Raw genomic sequence first — 24388 nt, 5'->3', positions numbered from 1 at the left:
AGTTTTGTACTGTTTCTAATTTGAAGGTGTTCTCACTTCATTAACACAATTCTTCATTTTTTACTTCTTTGTTAGCACCAACAAGAAATTCCAGGCTTTAAAAGATTCAAATGACTTGTATCTAAATCAGACCTGGATTCTGTGCTTGCAACATGCCGATTTACATGAGATCTCTTGGAGTTTCTCTGCTTCCATAAAATGCGGATGCCACTGCCCATCAGGCCCAGGTTTGCCTCTTTGCACAAACAGTCCAAAACAGTTTTCCTGATCTGTTTCAACTTGAAGTGTTGTCAATATATGGATTGTCTTGCTTTCTAATTCAGTGAAAAATCTAGTTTTCCATTAGTCTCTGCCTTTCTAATTTTCGATACAGCTTTACTAAATGTAATTATTACAGGCAGATTCAAGAAAGCAATTACTGAGCTACTGGTTTGTATCTCTGAAGTCTTAATAAGTGGCAAAAAGTTGTAACTGCACCCAGAGTATGAAAAAATTTTTCTACAGACTAAACATACACACCTTTGAATTTGTATGTATGTGGAGAGACATATTTAAAATAGTATATAAAGTGTGCTCTCTTAAAATGCAAGTCTTAATCCTCATTTAAACTTTATTCAAAGGCAGTCCTGTAAGTTCTAAAGAGGAGGAAGTGACATTTCAGAAATGTCTTTCTGTTCTTTCTCCAGGACTCTGTGACTTTGGTAAACCACTTAATTTCCTGGATTTCCTTTTTCCTTCCATCTGTAAATATGTGAGAATGTTAATAGATGGCCAGCAAGTACTTTTTCAGCTCTAAAGGCTAAGAAATATTTATTAAATTCCTAATATCAAAAAAAAAAATTCCTAATATCTGCTAAGTTCAGTAATACGCACAAAACCGAACTGCCAAAGCTTAAAATTTAGTTAAGAAGAAATATATAATTAACATAAACCAATACACAATAGTGCTATCCCAATGATATAAACCAAATTATCTTTCTAAAATGTCTTCAGCAATAGCTGTATATATAAATGGGGATACAACTTCTTTGGGAGTCATCCAAATTACAGACTTTGGCGTTTCACTTATTGGCAAATAGGGGAGCATTCACTGTGTGATCAGTTAACACTGGTCTTGGGCAAACAACAGATTCTGTGAATGGAACCACCATCCCCAAGCCAAATGCCTCTGAGACATTGAACAACCATGTACCAATCAGTTCATCATCTTTATCTCGGTATAGTGATATTATTTAATAACTGATGAGGTACAAAAAGCAGGTGAATGTCATCATTTTGCAGATAAAAAGACTAAGGATCAGAAAAATAAATGATTTTTCTAAAACCTTATAACCATTCAGTAGTCTGTCCTCTATAATAGGATCATGGGCAGCAGTTTTGCAAAATTAATTAGTGAATGAAGCCATAGGAACCCCTATCCTGGTGACTTTTTCACTCTCTGGAAAAATTTTCATTGCTCTTAACATTCTGGTTTGTCCGCCGGGACACCTGCACCCCAATGTTTATAGCAGCAATGTCCACAATAGCCAAACTGTGGAAGGAGCCTCGGTGTCCATCAAAAGATGAATGGATAAAGAAGATGTGGTTTATGTATACAATGGAATATTACTCAGCCATTAGAAATGACAAATACCCACCATTTGCTTCGACGTGGATGGAACTGGAGGGTATTATGCTGAGTGAAGTAAGTCAGTCAGAGAAGGACAGACATTATATGGTCTCTCTCATTCATTTGGGGAATATAAAAAGTAGTGACAGGGAATAAAGGGGAAAGGAGAAAAAATGAGTGGGAAATGTCAGAGGGGGAGACAGAACATGAGAGACTCCTAACTCTGGGAAATGAACTAGGGGTGGGGGAAAAGGAGGGGGACGGGGGGCGGGGGTGACTGGGTGACGGGCCCTGAGGGGGGCACTTGATGGGATGAGCACTGGGTGTTATTCTATATGTTGGCAAGTTGAACACCAATAAAAAATAAATTTACAAAAAAAAAACATTCTGGTTTGTCGGCACCATTGAAAATAGTGCTAATTATTTACCTTGAATACCATAAAGCTACAGCAACAATTCTAACTCTTAAGATTAATTTAGATGATATGCAAATAACTTACCTTCATGATTTTTAGAATCTATGCTAATAGATTTTGGACAGAGTCCTTACATCAAGGACTAAAAAGTGGTGATGAGCATTATTACTACCACCATTATCTGGAAACTTAAAACCACCTTTCAGTGGTTTCTTCAAATCCACCTTCACGAAGGTCAGTCAAGCAAGTGTGAAGGCAAGGGAAAAAAACTAAAAACAGAAACAAGCAAGCAAACAACATGCTTCTTCCTTTAATTCTATAATGAAGTTGAAAACCTGTATGCCAGGTCCATATTGAATCACCCTTCTAAAGGTGTACTGTGCTCGGCTTGGATGCCACATCTTCAGAATGTAATTGTCACATGAGATAGTCTTTTCCATGGAGAAGGCACTGCAAGACCAGAGTCTATCCCTATGGCATTTGAGGATCAAGGAGAGATGTTTACCCCAGGGGAGCAGTCTGTAAGTATTTGTAGAGCAAATGAAAAGGGATTGCGGTGAAGTTTTGTCGATCCCAATAACAAAATTAAGGCCAGCTAGTAAATTTTCTGCACAGTCTAGAGCTGAGAAAAAGAATCATGACTTAGAGTTTGCCATGCAAGCATAACGAGTCCACAGCCCAAATCACCCACCAGATAAGGCTGAACTGACAGTTTCCAGGCAGCTTATGTAAGGAGGGATTACAATTCAACTGGGTTTCTGGCCAGAGATTGTATTTTGGGAAAACAGACGACATGCCACTGTTAAGTAAACAGCCTCTTTCTTTAAAGTGAGTCAATCAGGGCAGGGGTGTCATTAAGCCATAGAAATAGCTAACACAGAATTTGAGATGGATAAAGTCAAGGCCCCAGATCTACTATTCAAAACAAAAGTATTTTACAAGGAAGCACTGAGATTGTGACTCAGAGTAAAAGCTCCTAAAACACAAAAGGATGAACAATTATAAACACAAAATCTGAAATTGTCACTATAAAGAATTAAGAGAAACTGGGTAAACATTGAACCTCTAGCCTTAAAACACAAAGAGGGCAAAGCAGGGCTCTGGTGTAGGTTCTGAATGAACCTACAAATGGGTACAAGGAATGCCCTAGAAGGAACCGACCCCACTGAGAAGCTGGAAACAGAACACAGAGATCCAGGTCTCCCTGGAAATAATGTGAGGTGCACATTTCTCTCAGGCAATCAGAATGAACAAGTCACAAGAGTGGACACAGCCTACTAATAAATAAAAACCAGATAGTGGAAAGGGCTGTGATTCTTGTCTTGATTCTGGTATTAAGTAGCCCTGGATAGGAGATGACTCATTGGCTCTCATTTCTGGCTCCAATTTATATATTCAGTAAAAATGTAAGGATCACCTCTGTGTGTAAACATGTCCTAGGTGCTGGGGACACAGTGAACTAAGAGCACAATGCACAGTCTGACAGGGGCTCCGAGGGCAAGGCCAGACCGCCAAGAGAGTATTCAACAGGACAGCCATTAGGCTCTCTGCAAAAGCCACAAAGACCGGAGACCTAAAGGGGAGCTGAGGATGTGGAGAAGGTTCGTTTAAAAAAAGTAGCAGATGCACTTGACAAACAAGGAAGGCGAACTGGGAAGGCGACAATGCAGTTCAGGGGGAGGAAGGACATTGGGCCTCTTGAGCCACACTGAGGATGGAATGGCCTTTACCATTGACCACTCAATGCCTGAACACTGGACCTGTCTCCATGACATGTGCACAACAATCCTTCTGACTGCAGAATAACGGATTCTAAAAAGTTCAGAGTGGATGGGGAACATGGAGTACGAAGGGGTAGATGCCTTCTCCAACATTCCACATCAAAATTTTTGTTTTTTTAAATGTTTTCATGTAAGCACTTTATAATTACACTAGAGCAACTTAAAAATGGACTCAGTCATACAGTTTATTTTTTTAAAAGATTTTATTTATTTATTCATGAGATACAGAGAGAGAGAGAGGCAGAGATACAGGCAGAGGGAGAAGCAGGCTCCAAGCAGGGAGCCCTATGTGGGACTCGATCCCAGGACTCCAGGATCAGGCCCTGAGCCAAAGGCAGGTACTTTAACTGATGAGCCACCCAGGCATCCCTCATACAAGTTTAAAACGGCCTTTAAAAGTTTGAAAAGAAACTAGATACTAGGGGCACCTGGGTGGCTCAGTGGGTTGATTATCTGCCTTCAGCTCAGATCACGATCCCAGGGTCCTGGGATCAAGCCCTGCAACAGGTTCCCTGCTCAGCTAGGAAGTCCGCTTCTCTCTCTCCCCCTTTGCCCCTTCCCCATGCAGCTCACGCTCTCTCTCTCTAAAAAAAAAAAAAAGAAAAAAAAAAGCCTTCTCATCAAAGGCTTTTTTCCCTCATCCATGTAAGACCAAGAGAAGGCTGTTCTGCGGCTTATAAGGAAGAGCAACAGCTCTAGGTCTTTGGGCACGGTCTGTGAGGGGGGAGGGAACTGGGTAGGATCCTCTACCTCACCCAACATGTGTGGAGCCCCCTCCAGGGCAATGAAGGTAATGCAACTCAGCAGTGTGCAGGTGTCTGCAAAGGAAACAAATCAAGAAAAAGTAGGGATGGGGGAGTGTGGACAAGTGAAGGGAAAAGCAGCAGGTGCTATAAAGGTTGTCCTCAGAAGAAAGGTGAAGGCAGAAGGCATCTACAGCTCTATCAGTGCTGGAATGGAGTGAAGTCATGGAGCCCCCTTAGGTAAAATGGAAGTAATGAATATAGCAATACCAGAATCACCAGTGAGGCAATCCCACTGAGAGAGAACTGTCAACAGCGAGAAGGTGAACTATCTGAGATGTCCTATAAAGGATATTGTGAGGGAGAATGAAGTTCCCAGAATAACTCTACAGTCTCACTATATGGTAATAGGGATCTACATGGAGATGGGCCATAATCTACAATCCCCAGGTTAGAGTTCCTCGGGAAAAAGCAATATATCCTATTACTGACTGGGATTTTATGTGGAAATGGTCTACTTTGGGTTCCAGTCAAAACTATGTAATTATGAGGCTGGTAACAGGACCTTGATATGTAAGAAGGAAGTACCAACCAAGGGCCTGGTTCCTACCCAGTGTACCACTGGAAGAAGGTGACATCAGTATGTAGATTCAGCAAATATATCTGTAGCCTATTCACGCATCATAGAAAGTGTCTTGAGCACAAGAAGGATCTTTAGGCCAGTCTTAGGAAAGGGGATGAGTGGGGAACAGACTGAATATAACCAAAGCAGTTTCCTATGTATCTGTGAACAGCCATTCCTCCCACTTCCACTGAAATCTGACTGAAGAGTGAGATGGTCAGGACTCCCCACTCTTTCTCCAACTGCACTAGAGTCACCCCTACCTAAAGTCCTTCACTCTTCCTCTCTCTCACTCACTCATCAAAGCCTGTCTGCCCCCAGGCTGGACAGTGAGGATGGCTCTGATGTCAAACCTCTCCCCATATTCTTATAATCTTGGTCTTAGAATTAAGAGGAAAAGAATTTCAAAAGTCAAAATGAAAATAAATGAGAGGAGAAATGAAGTGGACATGAACAGAGCAGCCTGGCCTGCAGCCTAGGAGGGGAAAGTCTCAAAACACTGAGACTCAAGGCAGAGTATATCAAATCCTGAACATCACAATGGCAGGATTAATGTACTAAGGCAACTTTGTTCTACTGGATTTTTTCAGTTAAGTTTCCCATTGTCAAAGTAAAACTTATCTCTGGTGATTTTCTTAAGTTCCTAATCTTCTGCCTTTACAGCTGTTACTCCTAATAGTAAAGTGATGGTTCACTATTTATAGAATAAAGTGCTATCTCTCAGTCTTGAACCTGCAAGCTCTCAATTCACTCTGGCCTCAATGCTGCATTCCTCATCAGGGAAAAGCATGCCCTGGAAAGAAGTATTCCATTAGGTAGTTTGCAAAAGATAACCACACCAGTGTAATCTTGTCATTACTACAGGGTCTGCCTCTGAAAGTAAGTCATTTCTTTGGCAAGTACAGTTGACCTTGGAATAACACGGGTTCGATCTGCCACATACACCTACAGGTGGATTTTTTTTCACTTGAGTACAATAAACGTATTTTCTCTTCCCTATGATTTTCTTTAAAATCTTTTCTCAAAAAAAATAAATAAATAAAATCTTTTCTCTAGCTTACTTTATTGTAATAATACAGTATATAATATATATACCATACAAAATATGTGTTAGTTGACTATGTTGTGGGTAAGGCTTTTGGTCAACAAGAGGCTGTTAGCAGTTAAGTTTTGTGGAATCAAAGTTACATGTGGATTTTCAGATGTGGGAGGGAACCCTAACCCCTGTGTTGCTCATGAGTCAACTCTATTTATTAAATACTTTTGTGGGCCAGGCTCTGACCTGGAACAGAGTGGGTAGCAAAAGAGACATGGTCTCTCCACCATGGAATTCAGAGACAAGAAAGAGATGAACCCATTGTAAGCACAAGATTATGGCCGAAATTGAAGCCAGAAGGAAGTGAAGATGGTGCCAAAGTCATCTTAACAGGGAAACCAGCCTGGTGGGACAGTGAAGAACATCCAGAGATTTCACACTGTATTCTAACTCGTGACAGCAGACAGGAACTAATGCAACGTCCTCACAGCAAGCACACATGCTCATGTGGTTTACAGCTCTCTCCACTTTGATACTCATTCCACACTTATCTTTGGATACCAAAGACTTGGGTTCAAATCCCACCTTTCCTACTTATTGGCCATGTGTCCTATAGTAAGTCATTTAAACTCATGGGGCATCAGTTTTTTTCGTCTGTTAAACAGAGATATTTTCTCTATAGGAATTCAAATAAGATAGTAAAGTACAGAGTATACTGTCTAACATATTGTAAGCGTTCCACAAATAATAGGTATTACTTTCATCACCTAAGAGTCCCTGAATTTTAGTCAATTATATTAACATCATTGAAAATAGTATTTAATGGAATGCTAATATACCCGAATGCCTTTTTCTAGCTTTGATAATGAAGAATCTATCCAGAGTACTCTGGAGTGTCCTTTGTTAATACGGTAATGATTGCATTTCTTTTTGAGTATTTAAGACAATTTTCAATGTGAAACAACTAAATGTCTTAATAATTCAGTATTTCTAACAGGTAATACATTCATTTGATTTTAAAAGTTAAAAAAAAAAGATATGAAAAGATGAACAGTGAAGTCTCCCTTGAAACCCAGATCACTGTCTGACCAAGTCACACTCGTCACTCTGCCTTTGGGTGCCCACCGGTAACAGCCCCTTCAGCCTGGCTAGGTGCATGTCTGAATTGAATCACTCTTATGTGCTTCCCTCCTATACAAAAGGCGCACTTTACCCATTGATCTATCTCTGGCTTTTTAACTTAGCAAGGGTTCTTGGCAGTCTCCCCACAGGAGGACATACACTATTCTTTTCTTCCTTTTACTGCTACATAATATCCTATTGCATGGATTCTGTTATAATAAATGTCTTTTTGGCTATATCTCTTTCTGGAATGACACAAACTGTCCTAAGCATAGTTTTGGCAGTAGGTGATGAAGAAAACGGATAGAAATACCATATTTTCATTTGACTTCATTGTTCTTAGTCAGAAACTAACAGCAACTAATTATTTTTAGTATATTTCATATAAACAATCTACACAAGCACTATGCTACGGTTTACAATAATAATTTTTCCCTTCGATTATTTTAAAACATCTGTTCTGTATTTCACACATACTGGGATCATTTTCCTTCATGTTTATACGGGAGAAGTGCCGGCTGCTAGCGTCCAATCAGTTACCCCGAGATGTCAGCTGTCAACCATGTCTCCCACAGCAATTTCCCTCTTCTCTCTCCCTTCCCACTCCGGGTGAGCTGTCAAGTTTCTAGTTTCTGACGTGCATTTACATCACTCAATGACATCTGACAGCAGTGAAAGGCCACAGAAAACTGCTTATTGATCAGAGCAAAACTAGTTGACGGAACAGATGAGGTTGTATCACAGAAATGCAGCCACATTCAGGTGATGACATTTTGCCCCCCGTACACAAGAGCTTAATGGAATACAACTTCATTATATCCTGCCACTAGTACTTACGGCCCCAACCCCATCTCCTGACTGTTTTGTCTATGTGGTGATGAGGACAATCTATTTGTGCTGGTATCAATGGATTACCAACCTGATTTGTTCATGAACACTTGCAAACTACTTGTGAATCTGTCCTGACAAATACACCAAGAGACACTGAAATCTCAATCTTACTAAAATCTAATTGTGCTGTCCTTTGAAAAAGAAAAATGGAATTACCACTTAGTAAGCCATTACTGCTCTGTTTAAAACTTTTATGCCACTGGGTAAAGAAGTTTAAATGGGCATTTCTTTGCTGCTTGTTACACTGTCGGGGAAAAAAAAGAGTAACTTGAAAAACAGTCAAAATTTACTTATAAATGGGAGAATGTATGTATTTCTAAGAACTAAAATACCAGATTAAGGCCCTCTGCATACAAACTGTTCCTTTCAGTTTTGAAGAGAACAGTTTTTTTTTTATATATATATATATATATAATAGAGAACAGTTTTAATCACCTGATATTTCCATTGCCAGTGAAGACAGAGGAATGTAAAGTTTAAATCAGTACATGTCTAGAATAGGGATCAAGTCAAACTCCTAATATTTTGCCATAAACATAAGAAAAGGAAAACACAGCACAAGGGACAAAATTACCAGGCCTCCCAGACTTTCAGGAAGAAAAAAAATGCAAAAACTTGACTCTGAGGGTTGTTTGGCCTTGATCTTTCCTTTTTAATTCTTCCTTTGAGGCGGGAGTTGTCTCATAAATCGAGAATTCCCAGATACCACCCTCCTCCCAACCTGGCCACATTCGCATCCTCTCTGGACTTAATATTTTTCATTAAATAGCCTTTCTTCTTCAGTAAAATTTAAAGATAACTTTAAGGTGAGTATGAAAAGAAATACTCATTTTTAAGATAATTTCTTGCCCAGGTGTCTCAGCAGTTTAGTGCTGCCTTCACCCCAGGGTGTGTGATCCTGGAGACCCGGGATCGAGTCCCACGTTGAACTCCCTGCATGGAGCCTGCTTCTCCCTCTGCCTGTGTCTCTGCCTCTCTCTCTCTCTCTCTCTCTGTCTCTCATGAATAAATAAATAAAATCTTTAAAAAAATTTTTTTTAGGGTACAGAAGAGAAGAAACTCAAGACTTAGGGCACATGAAGTCAAGAAAGAAGTGGAGACAGATGCCTGGGTGGCTCAGTGGTTGAACCTTGGGCTCAGGTTGTGATCCCAGGGTCCTGGCATCAAGTCCTGCATCGGGCTCCCCACAGGGAGCCTGCTTCTCCCTCTGCCTATGTCTCTGCCTCTCTCTCTGTCTCTCATGAAGAAATAAATAAAATCATAAAAAAAAAGTAGTGGAGAGAGAAGGAAAGAAAATCTCAGAGACTAACAAGGGAAAAATGGAGTCTGAGCAAAAGAGGGTATTTAGACTCACTGCAGCAGCCTCCCTGCTGGTAAAGTTTCCCATTGTCATCTTACCAAGTTCTGTTTCTCTCTCTCTCTCTCTCTCTCTCTTTTCCTTCCTTCCTTCCTTCCTTCCTTCCTTCCTTCCTTCCTTCCTTCCTTCCTTCCTTCACTCCTCCCTTCTTCCCTCCCTCCTTGCGAAGGACACTGCTCTCCTCTGGGTTCCAGTCACACTCTCTTCAACCTATTATCAACTTTGTGCGGTGGCCTCTCCGTCAGACCTGAGACTCGTTGGAGACAGAAGCCACATCTCCTGCAGGGTCCCCAGGGCCCCGCCCGGAGCCCAGCAGGCAAGCAAAGGGCACAGTGGCTCCGATCGCACACCGGCCAGTCCGCCTGCCCCATGCCATGCCACACTGGCCAGCCCTCGGCAGGGAAGTTAGAGGGATCTGAACAAGGGACTTCCTGGACCAGCTGACTTTTTACTTACAGTACCAGCTTCCATAATGAAAAACAGTACCCAGAAAAGCAGAGAAGTGTTAAGTGTGTTTATTTCAAACACATTAAATTTTTCAAGAAATAGTCTAAGTTCTGCCATTTCACAAGTCACACCATAGAAAAGGCATCAGCTTCTTTTTTTTTTTTTTTTCCGTAAGTGAGATCACGAGAATAAAATCTTCCTTCTCAGTCACCCAGACCAAAACGTATGCCTTCGGGCACTTGTAAACTCAGTGCTTCTGAACCACAGACCACATGTTATTTTCCAAACACTTTCGCTTCACACACATCGAGTCCTATGCCTGAATGGAAACAAAACATGGACTCCAATCAAATCCGCTTTACTGTACCCAAAATTAGCAAGGCACAAAACACCTGGTGAATAAAATTGTGTAAGGCGCATGATGACAGACTGTGGACATAGCAAGCATGCTAGAATGTAGGGCAAGCCAGGCGTGGGGAGGTAAGTGGGAGACTGACCATGTACTCTGCCCCCCAAACTTATCACTACTATCCCAGCATGATGATCAACGCTGCCACCTTTTGCTTCCAAAAGTATGTTAGTTTAGATGGTAAGTTCTGTGGTAACTCCAACAATGGAGAACCTCAACCCCCACAGGTTCCATGGTCTTAGAGTTCTTTGTAATACATGCTCTTTGCTGTCTTATGTGTGCTTGATTTTATACACTTGCTTTCCACCTGACTTAACCAGCATTCCAATTCTGTCTTCAGCGCATAACTGAGGCTTTGCCATATAGTGGGTACTTAATTGTGGTTGAATGACTAATCCTGAGACATCCACAACTCAGTGGACCAGTTGAGAGGTCTGAGTTTCATGAGGAAAAACGAATGGTCAGGTGAAATTAAAAACCTGAATTCTAGGGGATCCCTGGGTGGCTCAGTGGTTTGGCCGCCTGCCTTTGGCCTGGGGTGTGATGCTAGGGTCCTGGTATCGAGTCCTGCATCAGGCTCGCTGCATGGAGCTGGCTTCTCCCTCTGCCTTTGTCTCTACCTCTCTCTATCTCTCATGAATAAATAAATAAAATATTAAAAAAAAAAAAAAACCTGAATTGTGATGGAATGTCCCAGGACCCGAGAACCATAATTACAAACATAATCTTACAGACAGGAGTAACATCTGAGTTAGGAAGTTGAGAACATTAAACTTGTTCTCAGAAAATCTGGGCATATCTCCAAACAGGTGTTTCCAGGGCCAAGCTGTGATGCTCTCTATTTATAAAGATTTTTAGATGCACTTACCCAGCAGTACCTATATTTACCAAACCTCCTGAATGAGTGGCTGATTCAGGGAAGCCCTAATCAACAAAGTCAAGATACAGAATCACCAGCTTCTCAGGGTACAGAATGAACCCAAATGTGAGGAACTAACATTTGGCATATCCACCTACCAGTCCCAAACCTCCCACCACTTTCCACACCTTGCAGAGAACCTCAAGATGAAATCAGGATCCTTACATATTTAAAAAAAAAAAAAATCCTGAAATCAAACATGCCTACTGCAGGCCTGTTTTACATCTACACAGCCGGAATGGGGCTATAAATACACAATGTGTTATAGCATATACTTCCACAGAGGACATTAAGGACTTGGAAGACCTTTGCAAACTGAAACATCTACGTTCTTCCAGACTTACTTAAAACGCCTCCTGGGAGCTAACACCTTCACCAGGCCCCTAGGAGATGACTGTGTGACTGCTGGGGGTGAGGGGGTAGATGCCTGATGGCCACTCAGAGCATGCCTGGAGCACTGGGATGACTTCTACATGCACACACGGCTAAAGCAGAGGCATTTTTTTCCAATTACACTCCATGCAGTTTAAGTCAAAGTCAAAAGAAAAACTAATCTCAGATTTATTATCGACGAAAAAAAACATTTAGCATTCTTAATTGTTCCCTTGGCGACAGAGTTCATTTTATTTTTATTTATTATGATTTTTAAAATAGGCTCTATGCCCAACGTGGGGCTTGAACTCATGACCCCGAGAACAAGAGATACATGCTGAGACTGAGCCAGCCAGGCACCCCACGGAGTTCATTTTAAACAGCAGGTTGAATAGGATTAAACACATGAAGCTGGATTATCTGATGACTACGTAAATCACTAATAATTTAAGAGTCTATATAATATAGACAAAAGTGCAACTTTAAGATCATTTGTTCAAACCAATAAGCATGTAATTTTAGATTTATAAAAAGGCATTTAAACGTTTCATAGCCCAGGGCCTCTGGGTAGCTCAGTCGGTTAAGCATCCAACTCTTGGTTTCAGCTCAGGTCGTGATTTCATGGGTCATGAGATTGAGCCTCATGTGGGGCTCCACACTCAGCAGGGAGTCTGCCTAAGATTCTGTCCCTCTACACCTACGCTTCCCTCTCTCTCTCTAAAATAAATAACTAAAGGGGTGCCTGGGTGGCTTAGTCAGTTAAGCATCTGACTCCTGATTTCAACTCAGGTCATGATCTCACGGTCATGGAGTCAAGTCCCCCAGTCAGCTTTGCACTCAGCACAGAGTCTGTTTGAGTTTCTCTCCCTCTGTCCCTCCCCACCCCTCACCCCTCCACTCTCACTCGTTCATGTGCTCAGGGCTCATGTGATCTTTCTCTCTCAAATAAATAAATCTTTTTAAAAATTTCATAACCTAAATCATTAAGAAATAAACATTTTTTTGAAGGCTGGGCATTCCATTTGGTGACTGTATAATTTCAACAATCTATCATTCTCAAGGTTTTCTTGCTCTAGTTTTTAAAACTATATTATACTTGAGGCACTTGGCTGGCTCCATTGGTAGAGCATCTGACTCTTGCTCTCTGAGTGGTGAGTTTAAGCCCCATGCTGGGCACAGAACTTACATTTTTTTTAAGAAGTTAAAACTATCTTAGATTTAACTAATATAACTCAGGAATTTACAAAGGATGCAAAAAACAAACATAATCTTTTCTGTCTCTACCATACCATTTAACTCTAGGACCAACTAGATATGATATCCATAAATTCATGTTTTTAATTTTAACACGTTAGATTTATACATCTTTTAATGTAGTTACTGGAAAGTATTATATGCCCAGGAAAAGAAGAGAACCACAACATATCTGTAGAGTAAAAGGAATATTTTAATTAGAAACAAGAATCCAGGGATGCCTGGGTGGCTCAGCAGTTGAGCATCTGCCTTCGGCTCAGGGTATGATCCTAGAGTCCCAGGATCGGGGCTCCCTGCATGAAACCTGCTTCTCCCTCTGCCTGTGTCTCTGCCTCTCTCTCTCTCTGTGTGTGTCTTTCATGAATAAATAAATAAAGTCTTTAAAAAAAAAAAAAGGAAAGAAACAAGAGTCTATCAAATGGAATGACATCACAAATGTAGAAAGTAGGAGCTTATCAAACGTATAAAAATTTAGAAACACTCTTCTGAAAAAGAGTCACAGAATAATTATGTTTTACATTAGAGGAGCATGGGGCTGATACATTATGGTGCACCAAAATTTAAGGATCAGTAAGAAATAAAATCCAACGTTTAAGCACATGGCCAAATACTTGCCAGGTTTTAAAACTCCATTCAATGCATCCCTGTTTTATTCCACAATTATGACCTCTGTGGGTGCTCAGTACACTGGAGATCACTGGATGCATAAAGCACAACCTGTAGGCCACAGCTCACAGATCAGTGGAGGACAGGCTTGTTCACTGATCATTTCAACAGTGCAAGAGTTGGTATGAAAGAGACATAAGCAGGGTACATGAAAAGCACAGCGGTGAACCCAACCAACTCCATCAGGGGGACTGAGGCAGGAGATTCAGAGGAGCAAGTCTCTGAGGTGGGTTATGGGTTCTCCATTTATAGGGCCCAGAAAGGATGAGGACACTTCAAGATGAGGTAACAAGTACAAAAAGAGATTGCCAGAATTGACATGATCCATCTGTGCAACATGAACAAACTGGTATGAGCTGAATCTTGGCAGAGACTGGGGGAGGCAACAGAGGGAGTGAGACTGGTTGAGAGGAGGTCAGAGAGGTAGACTAGGGCAAGGCTGGGAAGAGGCTTTTCTTCACCATACCTACAAGTCTGATCTTTGGACTGGAGGAGGCCAAGAGGCAGCAGAAATATTCAGAAAGACATACTGAAACTTTACCATTAAGGGAATTGACCAAGCAAATGAGAGCCTCCTACGGAAGAGCTAGGCAATCTCAAGCAGAAGCAGTGCCTCTGGGAATAACAGGGAAGGTAGAGGACACTGAAGCAGGGGCCAGAGGCCATAGATACTACTGGTGAATAGCTGACTGTCCAGATGAGGGACAGTGATTATCCTTATGTTATATGTTGGGCCCCTGGGCAGATGATGGCTTCCGGACTCAAATATATAGAAGGCAGGGGTGCCTGGGTGGCTTAGTTGATTAAGTGTCTGCCTTCAGCTCAGGTCATGATCTTGTGGTCCCAGGATTGTGTTAAGTTTTTTAGTAACTAGACGGAAATGAGACCGCCAAGGCAAGCGAGGGTCCAAGAACAGATTTTATTGCAGGCACCCTCGGGCGAGGTTCCACGACTCACGGGGGAAAGAGAGTGAGTCGAGGAAGTCGCGCCAAGACAAGGTGGTAGGGGGTTTACATAACGTTGTAAGGCAGAACGGTTTCCTATTGGTTGGCTCATATGCAAAGGAAGGATTGCAATCCAACCAGTCAGAGTGACCCTCACTATGCAAAGGAAGGATTGCAATTCGACCAGTCAAAGGTGACTTCCTCCTCTGGGGTTTGAAGGGCATTGGGTTCGGTTGAGGAAGTCCAAAGGAGAGGTGTAAGGGTCTGCTCAAGCTGTCATCCCAAGTGGAGGTGGTGACAGGAACCTCAGCCATTTTGGCGTATCTGCCATCTTGAGGAGTTTCCCTTCCCGCCTGGCCCCAACATTCCGACCTTTTGTTTTATATAATGGTGTCGGGGGCGTCGACTCTGCTCTGGCTACTTCCTGCTGACGGTGGGGCATCGTTGTAGGGGTAGTCGGATGTGGGCAGGCGAGAGTATGGGTGAAGTAAAAGTTGGTTGACAGATACCCGGGTGAGTTCTTGCAGGCGTTCCAGTCTTGGGGTACCGGCTGCAAGGGGATCGGCTGGTTTGAGAAAGTTCAGACATCCAAAAGGTTCCTTCGGCATGTCTTGAAGTACAGGTGATGGGTGTCTTCCCTGAGTAACAAGTTCTGGGCATGTGGGTATAAGATGAAAAGTAGCGCGAGGTACCGCTGCCTTTCATGCAATCACATTCTACCGCTTGGATCGGGGGGCTCAGGAGAAGTATGAGAAGGAGCCCTAGCCAGGCGGAGTTTGGTGGGTCCCACCATCTGGGAGGTCCATTCGATACCTGTGGGTGCCCGTTTAAGGTTGTTGATGTGCACCCATGCCGTATGTCCCAGCAATTTTGCCGCGGTTGGGGTGGTGAGGATGACCGTGTGAGGTCCGGTCCATCGGGTCTGCAGGGAGCCTGGCTGCAGATTTCTGAGAAGGACCTGGTCCCCTGGGGATAAGTCTCGTGGAGAGGCTTCCTCGGAGGCATTGTCGGTCGGGGCCGGAATGACAGCATCGGCATGGGCTCTCAAGAGGGCCCGGAGGAGGGTAAGGTAAGGCAGATAGGATAAAAGAGGTGGAGGAATGGCTGGGAGGTTGTGGTTGATAAGGAAGGGCCAACCGTACAGTAACTCAAAGGGACTCAAACCTGATGGTCCTCGGGGGGATGCCCGGAGTCTGGTGAGAGCTATAGGTAACAGTGTGGGCCACGACAGGCGAGTCTCCAGGGTAAGTTTAGTGAGTTGAGCCTTAAGTAGCCCGTTGGCCCTTTCCACCTTACCCGAAGACTGAGGGTGGTAGGGGATGTGCAGCTTCCAGGTAATGTTGAGGCTCTCGGCCACCTGTTGGGTCACACTGGAGATAAATGCCGGCCCATTGTCTGACTGTAGGGTCCGGGGTAACCCAAACCTCGGGATGATGTGCTCGATGAGGATTGTGGCCACCACATCTGCAGTCTCTCTGGCTGTGGGGTATGCCTCAATCCATCCTGTAAAAGTATCAACCAAAGTCAGTAGATAACGAAAGGCTTTATGGCGGGGCATGTGAGTGAAGTCCAGCTGCCAGTCTTCACCGGGCTGATGGCCTCGGAGCTGATGGTTAGGCCCCGGCCTGCGGATTCCTCCCTGTGCATTTACGGCCGAGCAGGTTTTACAAGCCCTATGGACAGCCTCAATCACCTTAGGTAGGGATGGATAGTAAAACAGGGGCTGGAGAAACTGGTTCAGTGCCCTTGGGCCAATATGGAGAGATTGGTGGATATCAGTAATTAGGGTATGGGCCAGGTTTTCTGGGAGGGCAATCTTCCCTCGGATGTAAATCCATCCTTTACTTTCTGCCTTTCCTCCCAGGGCCTGGAGGGCTTGAGTTTCCTTTATAGAGTAGAAAGGTCGATGAGGGGTATTAAGGAAGAGGATGGGAGATATTGGGTTACTTAAGGCCGTTTCCCTGGCCACTGAGTCGGCCTTATTATTTCCTATGGAGACCATGTCTTTAGAAGTCTGATGGCCCCTACAGTGAACGATTGCAACCTCAGTGGGCAGACTAAGGGCCTCAAGCAATTTGGCAATGAGAGGTCCATTTACTATAGGCGTCCCCTTGGTGGTTAAAAATCCCCGCTCCTGCCAGAGGACGGAATGAGTATGAACGATGAGATAGGCATATTTTGAGTCGGTGTAGATGGTGACTCATTGTCCCTTAGATAGATGTAGAGCCCTGGTGAGAGCTATAAGTTCAGCCCTTTGGGAAGTAGTCCCAATTGGGAGGGGGACTGTCTCCACTACCGTCTCTGGGGTGACTACAGCATAGGCGGCGTGTCTCCGACCATCCGCAGCCAGGAAGGAGCTGCCATCTACAAAGAGTATACGGTCAGGGTTGGATAATGGCTGATCAGAGAGTCCAGGGTGGGGAGGGGTGAGATCCTCTATGAGCTGCGGGCAGGAGTGAGTGGGTTCAGAGGTAGGCGAAGGTGTAGGCAACATAGTTGCAGGATTTAAGCGGGGAGAGGTAGAGAGGGAGATTTGAGGGTTTTCGATGAATAGCAGATGGAAGAGTTGGAGACGAGAGGGGGTTAGGTGGGCCAGGGATCGGTGGCTAAGAAGATCCCCAAGTCAACGGGGGGAGTAAACCATGAGGGGTTGTCCCAAAGTCAATTTGAGAGACTCCTTAGTTAAGGAGGCAGCAGCTGCGAGCGCCCTAAGGCAGGGCTGCCATCCGCGGGCGGTGCTGTCTAGCTGCTTAGATAGATAGGCTATAATCCGGTAAGTAGGTCCAACCGGTTGGGCCAAAAGGCCAGTAGCTGAACCCGACCGCTCATCAGTGTAAAGGTGGAATGGTTTTGAAGGGTCAGGCAAAGTTAGTATCGGCCCAGCGGTGAGACAGTCTCTTAACTTGGAAAACAGGCGGCAGACCGAAGAGGGATCAGTGAGAGGACCCTGGGGAGTGTCCTTTGCCGCTTGGTATAAGGGGCGGGCCAAAATAGAAAAGTTTGGAATCCAGTGTCTAAAGAAGCCAGCCAACCCGAGGAAGGAAAATATTTCATCTGCCGTCTGAGGGGGTTGGAGCTCTCGTAGGAGGCGGATACGGTCTCCGGTAAGAGATTTAGAGGTGGGGGTCAGGTGGATTCCCAGATAAGTGACCGAAGGGGTGCAGAGTTGTGCCTTAGAGGGTATGACCCGATACCCTTTGCTCCCTAGGAAGTTAAGTAGGGAGGTGGTGTCATCCTGGGAGATGGTGAGGGCAGGGCTGCAGAGGAGGAGGTCGTCTACATATTGTAGTAAGGTACTAGCCTTAAGGAGGCATTGTTGTAAATCCGCAGCCAAGGCCTGACCAAAAATATGGGGGCTGTCCCGGAACCCCTGGGGTAGGACAGTCCAGGTTAATTGTCCAGAGGTATGTGTGTCTGGGTCTTCCCAGGTGAAGGCGAAAAGAAAGTAGGAATCGGGGTGTAGGGGAATAGTAAAAAAGGCATCCTTCAGGTCCAACACCATAAAGTGAGTGGTGCTTGGAGGGATATGGGATAGCAGGGTATAAGGGTTAGGAACCACTGGATGGAGAGGGACTATTGCCTCATTAATGAGTCGGAGGTCCTGAACCAATCGATAAGCTCCGGAGGGTTTACGGACCGGCAGGATGGGGGAGTTACAGGGAGAGCTTATGGGAATCAGAAGTCCCTGACGCTTTAGTCGTTCTATGATCGGTTTGAGGCCGAGGCGATGGAGGAGGGAGATAGGGAACTGGGGTCTAGAGGGGAACTTGGAACCATCCTTGAGTTTTATTTTGACGGGAGGGTGGTGGGAGGCCACTACAGGTTCCGAGGTATCCCATACGTGGGGGTTCACGAAGGGTAATTGATCCGGGGTAGGAGTAGATGGAGTGGAGAGATATAGGATGAGACGAGCTGAGGGTGAGGAGGGAGAGGGGGACAAATGAATAGTTGCCCCTAGCTTTTGGAGGATATCCCTACCCAGCAGGGGCACTGGGCATGAGGGAATCACCAGGAATGAGTGAGAGAAGGGGAACCCATCCAGGCTACAAGTAAGGGGAGGTGTGGCCCTAGGAGTGGAGGAGTTCCCGTCGATCCCCATAACAGTGACTGGTGAGGGTGGAGTAGGTCCCGCGTAGGAAGGCAGAACAGAATAGGCAGCCCCCGTATCCAGCAGAAAGGAGCTGGACTTACCCGCTACCTGGAGCATGACCCTGGGCTCGGCCTGGGTGAGAGGGGCGGCCGAGGCTGGGCTCCGGCAGTCTCCTCCAGCCCGAGCAGTTGGAAGGCTGGACTCACCGTCTCGGGTCTTCCCCCGCGCTGAGGCGCCGAGGATTCCCTGAGGCCAGGGCAGTCGGATTTCCAGTGGCCCATCAAATGGCAGAGAGGGCATGGTCGGGTTGGTGCCCTCGGGGTGGGGCACTGCCGGGCCCAATGGCCTTCAGCCCCGCCTTTGAAGCAGGCCCCCGAGGGGTGCGGGTGGGTCCCCCTCTCTGCTGGCTCCTGGAGCCGCGGCCGCAGGGCTGCTACCAAGGCCTGGGTTTGTAGCTGGACCTTCTGCTGGAGTCTGGCCTGTCGCTTCAGCTCTGCGGCTTCCTCACGGGAGTTAAAGACCTTAAAGGCCATTCTCACTAGGTCAGAAATGGGGGTCTGAGGGCCTTCCTCGACTTTCTTTAATTTTTTGCGGATATCTGGGGCTGACTGAGAGATAAAATGTGTGGCTAGAACCGTGGCCCCCGCGGGACAGGCCGGGTCCAAGCGAGTGTACTGAATTAATGCCTCGGTCAGCCGGTTAAGGAATATAGCCGGGTTTTCGTCAGGGGCCTGTATGATTTCTCTGATCTTGTCATAATTTACGGCCTTATTAGAGGCCGCCCGCACGCCAGCGATGAGACATCGGACCACGTGGTCGCGGCGCCGGCGGCCATCTTGACCGTCTTGGTAACCCCAGCCTGGCTCTACGGCGGGGAACGCCTGAGCACCGACCGCCATTGTGGCGTCGGTCAGGTGGACCTGATCGGCGTGTCCCCGGGCAGCAGCCTGGATACGTTCCCTCTCCTCAGTGGTGAGGGTGGTGGTCTGGATGACATGTAAGTCATGCCAGGTTAGGTCATAGGCCTGCGCCAAGTATTGGAATTCCTTGATGTAGTTGTCGGGATTGGCCGAAAAGGAACCTAAGCGTTTTTCTATTTGGGATAGGTCTTGTAGAGAAAAGGGCGCATGGACTCGGACAACCCCTTCAGCCCCTGCAACCTCCCTCAAGGGGCAGACCAGGTCCGGGGAAGAGTTTTTGGATCTGGTACGGGCAGAGATAGGAGGGGAAGGGAGGGGGCTGGAAGGTGGTTGAGGTTCTGGGGCTGGGAGGAGAGGAACGGTTGGAGAGGGTATGCTCGAGGCTGGGCCTGGGCCTGGAGTTTGGGAGATTGAGGAAGGAGTCGGGGACACAAGTTGTTGGGGAGCGGGTTGGTAGGGAGGAGGAGACAGGTGTGGGGCCCTTACAGGGGGCCTGGAGAGATCTTCAGGAGGCTCCACGAGGAGGGATGGAGGGGCCAAGTTGGAGTCTCTAGAGGTGGAGTGGGGAAGAGTCGGCGGGGGAGAGCGGGCTAGGAGTACCTGAGAGGTTGAGCAGCTAGAGCAGAGTTCTGGTCTGGAGCGCAGGGTCCAGAAAGCCTGGACATAGGGCACCTCAGACCATTTGCCTTGGCGTCTACAGAGATTATCAAGGTCCGTAAGTATCTGATAATCAAAAGTGCCTTCAGGTGGCCATCGCGATTGGTTATTCAGTCGATATTGAGGCCAAGCAACGGTACAGTAATGGATAAGGCGTCGCCTTCGTAAGTCCTGGTCTAACTCCAGAGTTCGGAGATTAGCCAGTAGGCATCCTAAAGGCGTTTTGGAATCGAATTTGGACTGGGAGGTTCCCATGGCTCCTTCCCGTATCAGCTCAAGACTTGGAGGAGGGCGTCCCCTCGACTGTGAATTGAGCTGCTGCTTACAGAAGTGGTCACCGTGGAGTGAGGACGTCTCCTTTACTCCCCGGAACCGCGGAGCCACCAGGTGGCGGAGGAGGGTTTGCCCTGACGCGGCCGCGATGAGGACAGGGCGCCCCGGGAGAGGGTCGGAAACCAGGGAACACTCACCGCCAGGAGTCCGGTGACCCCAGCAGAGAAAGAGAGCGGAGTTCCAGTCCGACGGAAGAGGAGAGAGCCTCCGTGCTGTTGCAGGGGCTCGATCTCCTCCCGGGTTTCGGCACCAAATGTTAAGTTTTTTAGTAACTAGACGGAAATGAGACCCCCAAGGCAAGCGGGGGTCCAAGAACAGATTTTATTGCAGGCACCCTCGGGCGAGGTTCCACGACTCACGGGGGAAAGAGAGTGAGTCGAGGAAATCGCGCCAAGACAAGGTGGTAGGGGGTTTACATAACGTTGTAAGGCAGAACGGTTTCCTATTGGTTGGCTCATATGCAAAGGAAGGATTGCAATCCAACCAGTCAGAGTGACCCTCACTATGCAAAGGAAGGATTGCAATTCGACCAGTCAAAGGTGACTTCCTCCTCTGGGGTTTGAAGGGCATTGGGTTCGGTTGGGGAAGTCCAAAGGAGAGGTGTAAGGGTCTGCTCAAGCTGTCGTCCCAAGTGGAGGTGGTGACAGGAACCTCAGCCATTTTGGCGTATCCGCCATCTTGAGGAGTTTCCCTTCCCGCCTGGCCCCAACAGATTGAGTCCCACGTCAGGCTCCCTGCTCAGTGTTTTGGACATCTTGAACTGAAAGAATTAAAAGATATCCAAGATGGAGACAGTGAGTAAGAAAGAAAACAGGACAGTGTGGTTCTAAATGAGCCACAATAGGGGAGGGGCCTGGGATCAGGCTCCAATTGGCCACTGTCTTTACCTCCAGAGGCCAAGGTCAGATAAAACAGGAACAAGTGCTCAAGACCCTCCAGGGGGAAGGATGAAGGGTGATGATTCTACAAGATAAGATTATAAAGTCCAAAGAATAGTGACAAGAGACAAAGTCAAATACATCAGAGGTCACGTAAACATTAAATTTTGAGTAGGAGTAAGGGAAAGAGACAACAGGAGTGACAAGGCCCAGAATCTGCATAGCAATGAGGCTGGAATGCCCAAATATTGACTTCCTGCAAGCCAGCCGCTCTGGACCAGGCTGTTCTTCCCCAAATTCCAAGACCACTTATTATCTCTTTGTATTTTGTTCCTAATCATTTGCTATTTTTCATTATTAGAACTGAAATATCTTTAAACAGCCCATACATTCCTGCAGGAAAGAAACTACATTTTGTGTATCTTTGACACCCTCCTTAGTATCACCCACAGTATAAAGCATAAAGTGAAGACCTAACAGATACTTGCTAAATGAAAACAAGTTCAATTTCAAACAATCCAAAACTTAGGGAGTAGGGAATAATCCCTCCTAATACATACTAACAGTGTTTTGTCTTTTAAAAATATATAGGTCATTTCTCCCCTAAAAAAGGAGCAATACTTTTTTTTTTAAGATTTTATTTATTTGAGAGAGAGTGAGAGCCAGAGAGATCACACAGGGAGGGAGAGAAAGAGACTCAAGGCCGACCAGAATGCTCTATGTGGGACTCGATCCCAGCACCCTGGGATCATGACCTGGGCCAAAGGCAGATGCTCAACCAACTGAGCTACCCAGGGCGCCCCAGGAGCAATACTTTTATCACTAAAGGAATAAAACCACGGCTCTCAGGTCTCTGACAGATAAGATTTACCTTTCTCCAGTTATACTTGCTAATATCACACAATACCTATTTCCATATGGCCATACAGAACTGAAATTTGAACATACTTTCTAACGCATATACTTGAGTGTTCCCTGCTCTTAATTTTTTTAAAGATCTGTTTATTTTCGGGATCCCTGGGTGGCGCAGCGGTTTAGGGCCTGCCTTTGGCCCAGGGCGCGATCCTGGAGACCCGAGATCGAATCCCATGTCGGGCTCCCGGTGCATGGAGCCTGCTTCTCCCTCTGCCTATGTCTCTGCCTCTCTCTCTCTCTCTGTGTGTGACTATCATAAATAAATAAAAATTAAAAAAAAAAAAAGATCTGTTTATTTTCAGAAACAGAAAGAGGGCATGTGGGGGGGAGGGGCAGAGGGAAAGGCAGAGGGAGAGAGAATCTTAGGCAGCCTCCCTGCTGAGCACAGATTCCCAATGGGTGGCTCAATCTCACAATCCTGAGATCATGATCTGAGCCAAAACCGAGTCAGATGTCTAATCAACTGAGCCACCCAGGCACCCAATCCTCTTAGATTTTTTAATTTTTATTTAGTTTTTTAAAGATTTTAAATATTTATTTTTGAGAGACACAGAGAGAGACAGAGACACAGGCAGAGGGAGAAGCAAGCTCCATGCAGGGAGCCCGATGTGGGACTCAATCCCGGGACTCCAGGATCACACCCTGAGCTGAAGGCAGATGCTCAACTGCTGAGCCACCCAGGCATCCTTCCTCTTAGATTTTTAAAAGAAGGTCTTATATTTACATTTTAAAAACTACTTCTACTAAGGCCACTGGCTTTCCTACCTGTAAGTTAAACATTAGTAAGAAGCCTCTACCACTACCATGAGAATTATCCTCGTAAGAGTGTATGCTGTCCTTAAAAACTGACATCTCACTGAATTCATCATTGTAGGAAGCGCCTAGCAGAGTCAAGGCTCCAGTAAGTGTTGAGGAACTTTATATTACTCAACAGAAACATTACTGACAGACTACATGTTAACTAATTTTTTTCTGGCGCAAATGGTTAGGTTTCCATTCGCTTTATGATAGCTACAAAAAATAAGTTCACACAAACTACTGATGCTACAGCTAATGCCCTCCCTCTGCTTAGAACCTCTGTTGCTAGAATCTTACCAACGGCAAGGGATTTACTACTCCAGCTCCAAACTCACACGACTCCCAGCCAGGGCGATGGTGAACACCAGCAGTAAAAGAGCAAAGCAAAGACTTGGCTCCTTCAGATGGGGCAGAGATGTCGGGGTGAGGGCAAGCAGCAGATGGTGAAAGCTATTCCAGAGCAAACAGCAAAGAGCAAATCTTTCAAGTCAAGGGCAACAGGATCCAGAGAAAGCAGCTCCAAAGAATGGCCAGGACAGCCCACCACCACCAATGCATACACACTGTAAGCCTCTAGTCAACAAAGAATATGTAATATGTAATATCCACCAAAGGATGGGAAACACAGGTTTTTTTACTCCAATTCTTGGACTCTGATTTGGGAACTGCCCCACCAACCACGTCTGGCCCACCTGCTAAATAATAAGCAGCCCTGAAAAAAAAAAATAATAAGCAGCCCTGGACACCAACTGTTCCCACCCCTGGCTGCACACCTGAAGAATGTTTGAAAAGATCAATTCCACATCTTGAACCAGACTGATTAAATCAGTCTGTGGGTAGAAAATGGTACAAAGAGATATATGTACCCATTATCAAGATTTAATAAAACAAAACAAAAAAAAAAGATTTAACAGATGTTTATATTTTTCCATATTTACTTTGATTTCACTTTGTCTTTTAAGAAACGATGTATGATTGATTCAGCTACAACCCACATCTAATCTTAACAACACTTGTTCCCCTTTTGTGCCCGTAAACAGACCATAGGGAGCATTGGTGGACTGGCCTGAGCTCCTCTCCCCTGGCCCTCTGCACGCAGCTCACTGCTCAGCATGACACTGCCTGCAGGGACTCGGACTTAATATTTAAGTATTAATCTAAAAGTTTATAAATGGAAAGGAATTTTGAATACGCCCCACTTGTTTTAAT

General features: G+C 45.4%; 1 protein-coding gene and 1 long non-coding RNA gene across 2 annotated transcripts in view; one reads left to right on the top strand and one right to left on the bottom strand.

The window, feature by feature from the left end:
- Positions 1-24388, bottom strand: part of SNX24 (sorting nexin 24) — a 159794-nt gene that overhangs the window by 95159 nt on the left and 40247 nt on the right. The gene's annotated exons all lie outside the window — the stretch shown is intronic.
- On the top strand, positions 19004-23970 carry LOC144322000 (uncharacterized). The gene is made up of 2 exons (XR_013387550.1): positions 19004-19675; positions 23454-23970. It is a non-coding gene; the product is annotated as an uncharacterized LOC144322000 (long non-coding RNA).

Source organism: Canis aureus, chromosome 10 (assembly GCF_053574225.1).
Source record: "Canis aureus isolate CA01 chromosome 10, VMU_Caureus_v.1.0, whole genome shotgun sequence".
Taxonomy (NCBI): Eukaryota; Metazoa; Chordata; class Mammalia; order Carnivora; family Canidae; genus Canis; species Canis aureus.
The sequence above is the reverse complement of the archived record's forward strand: the minus strand, read 5'-3'. Positions and strand labels throughout refer to the sequence as shown.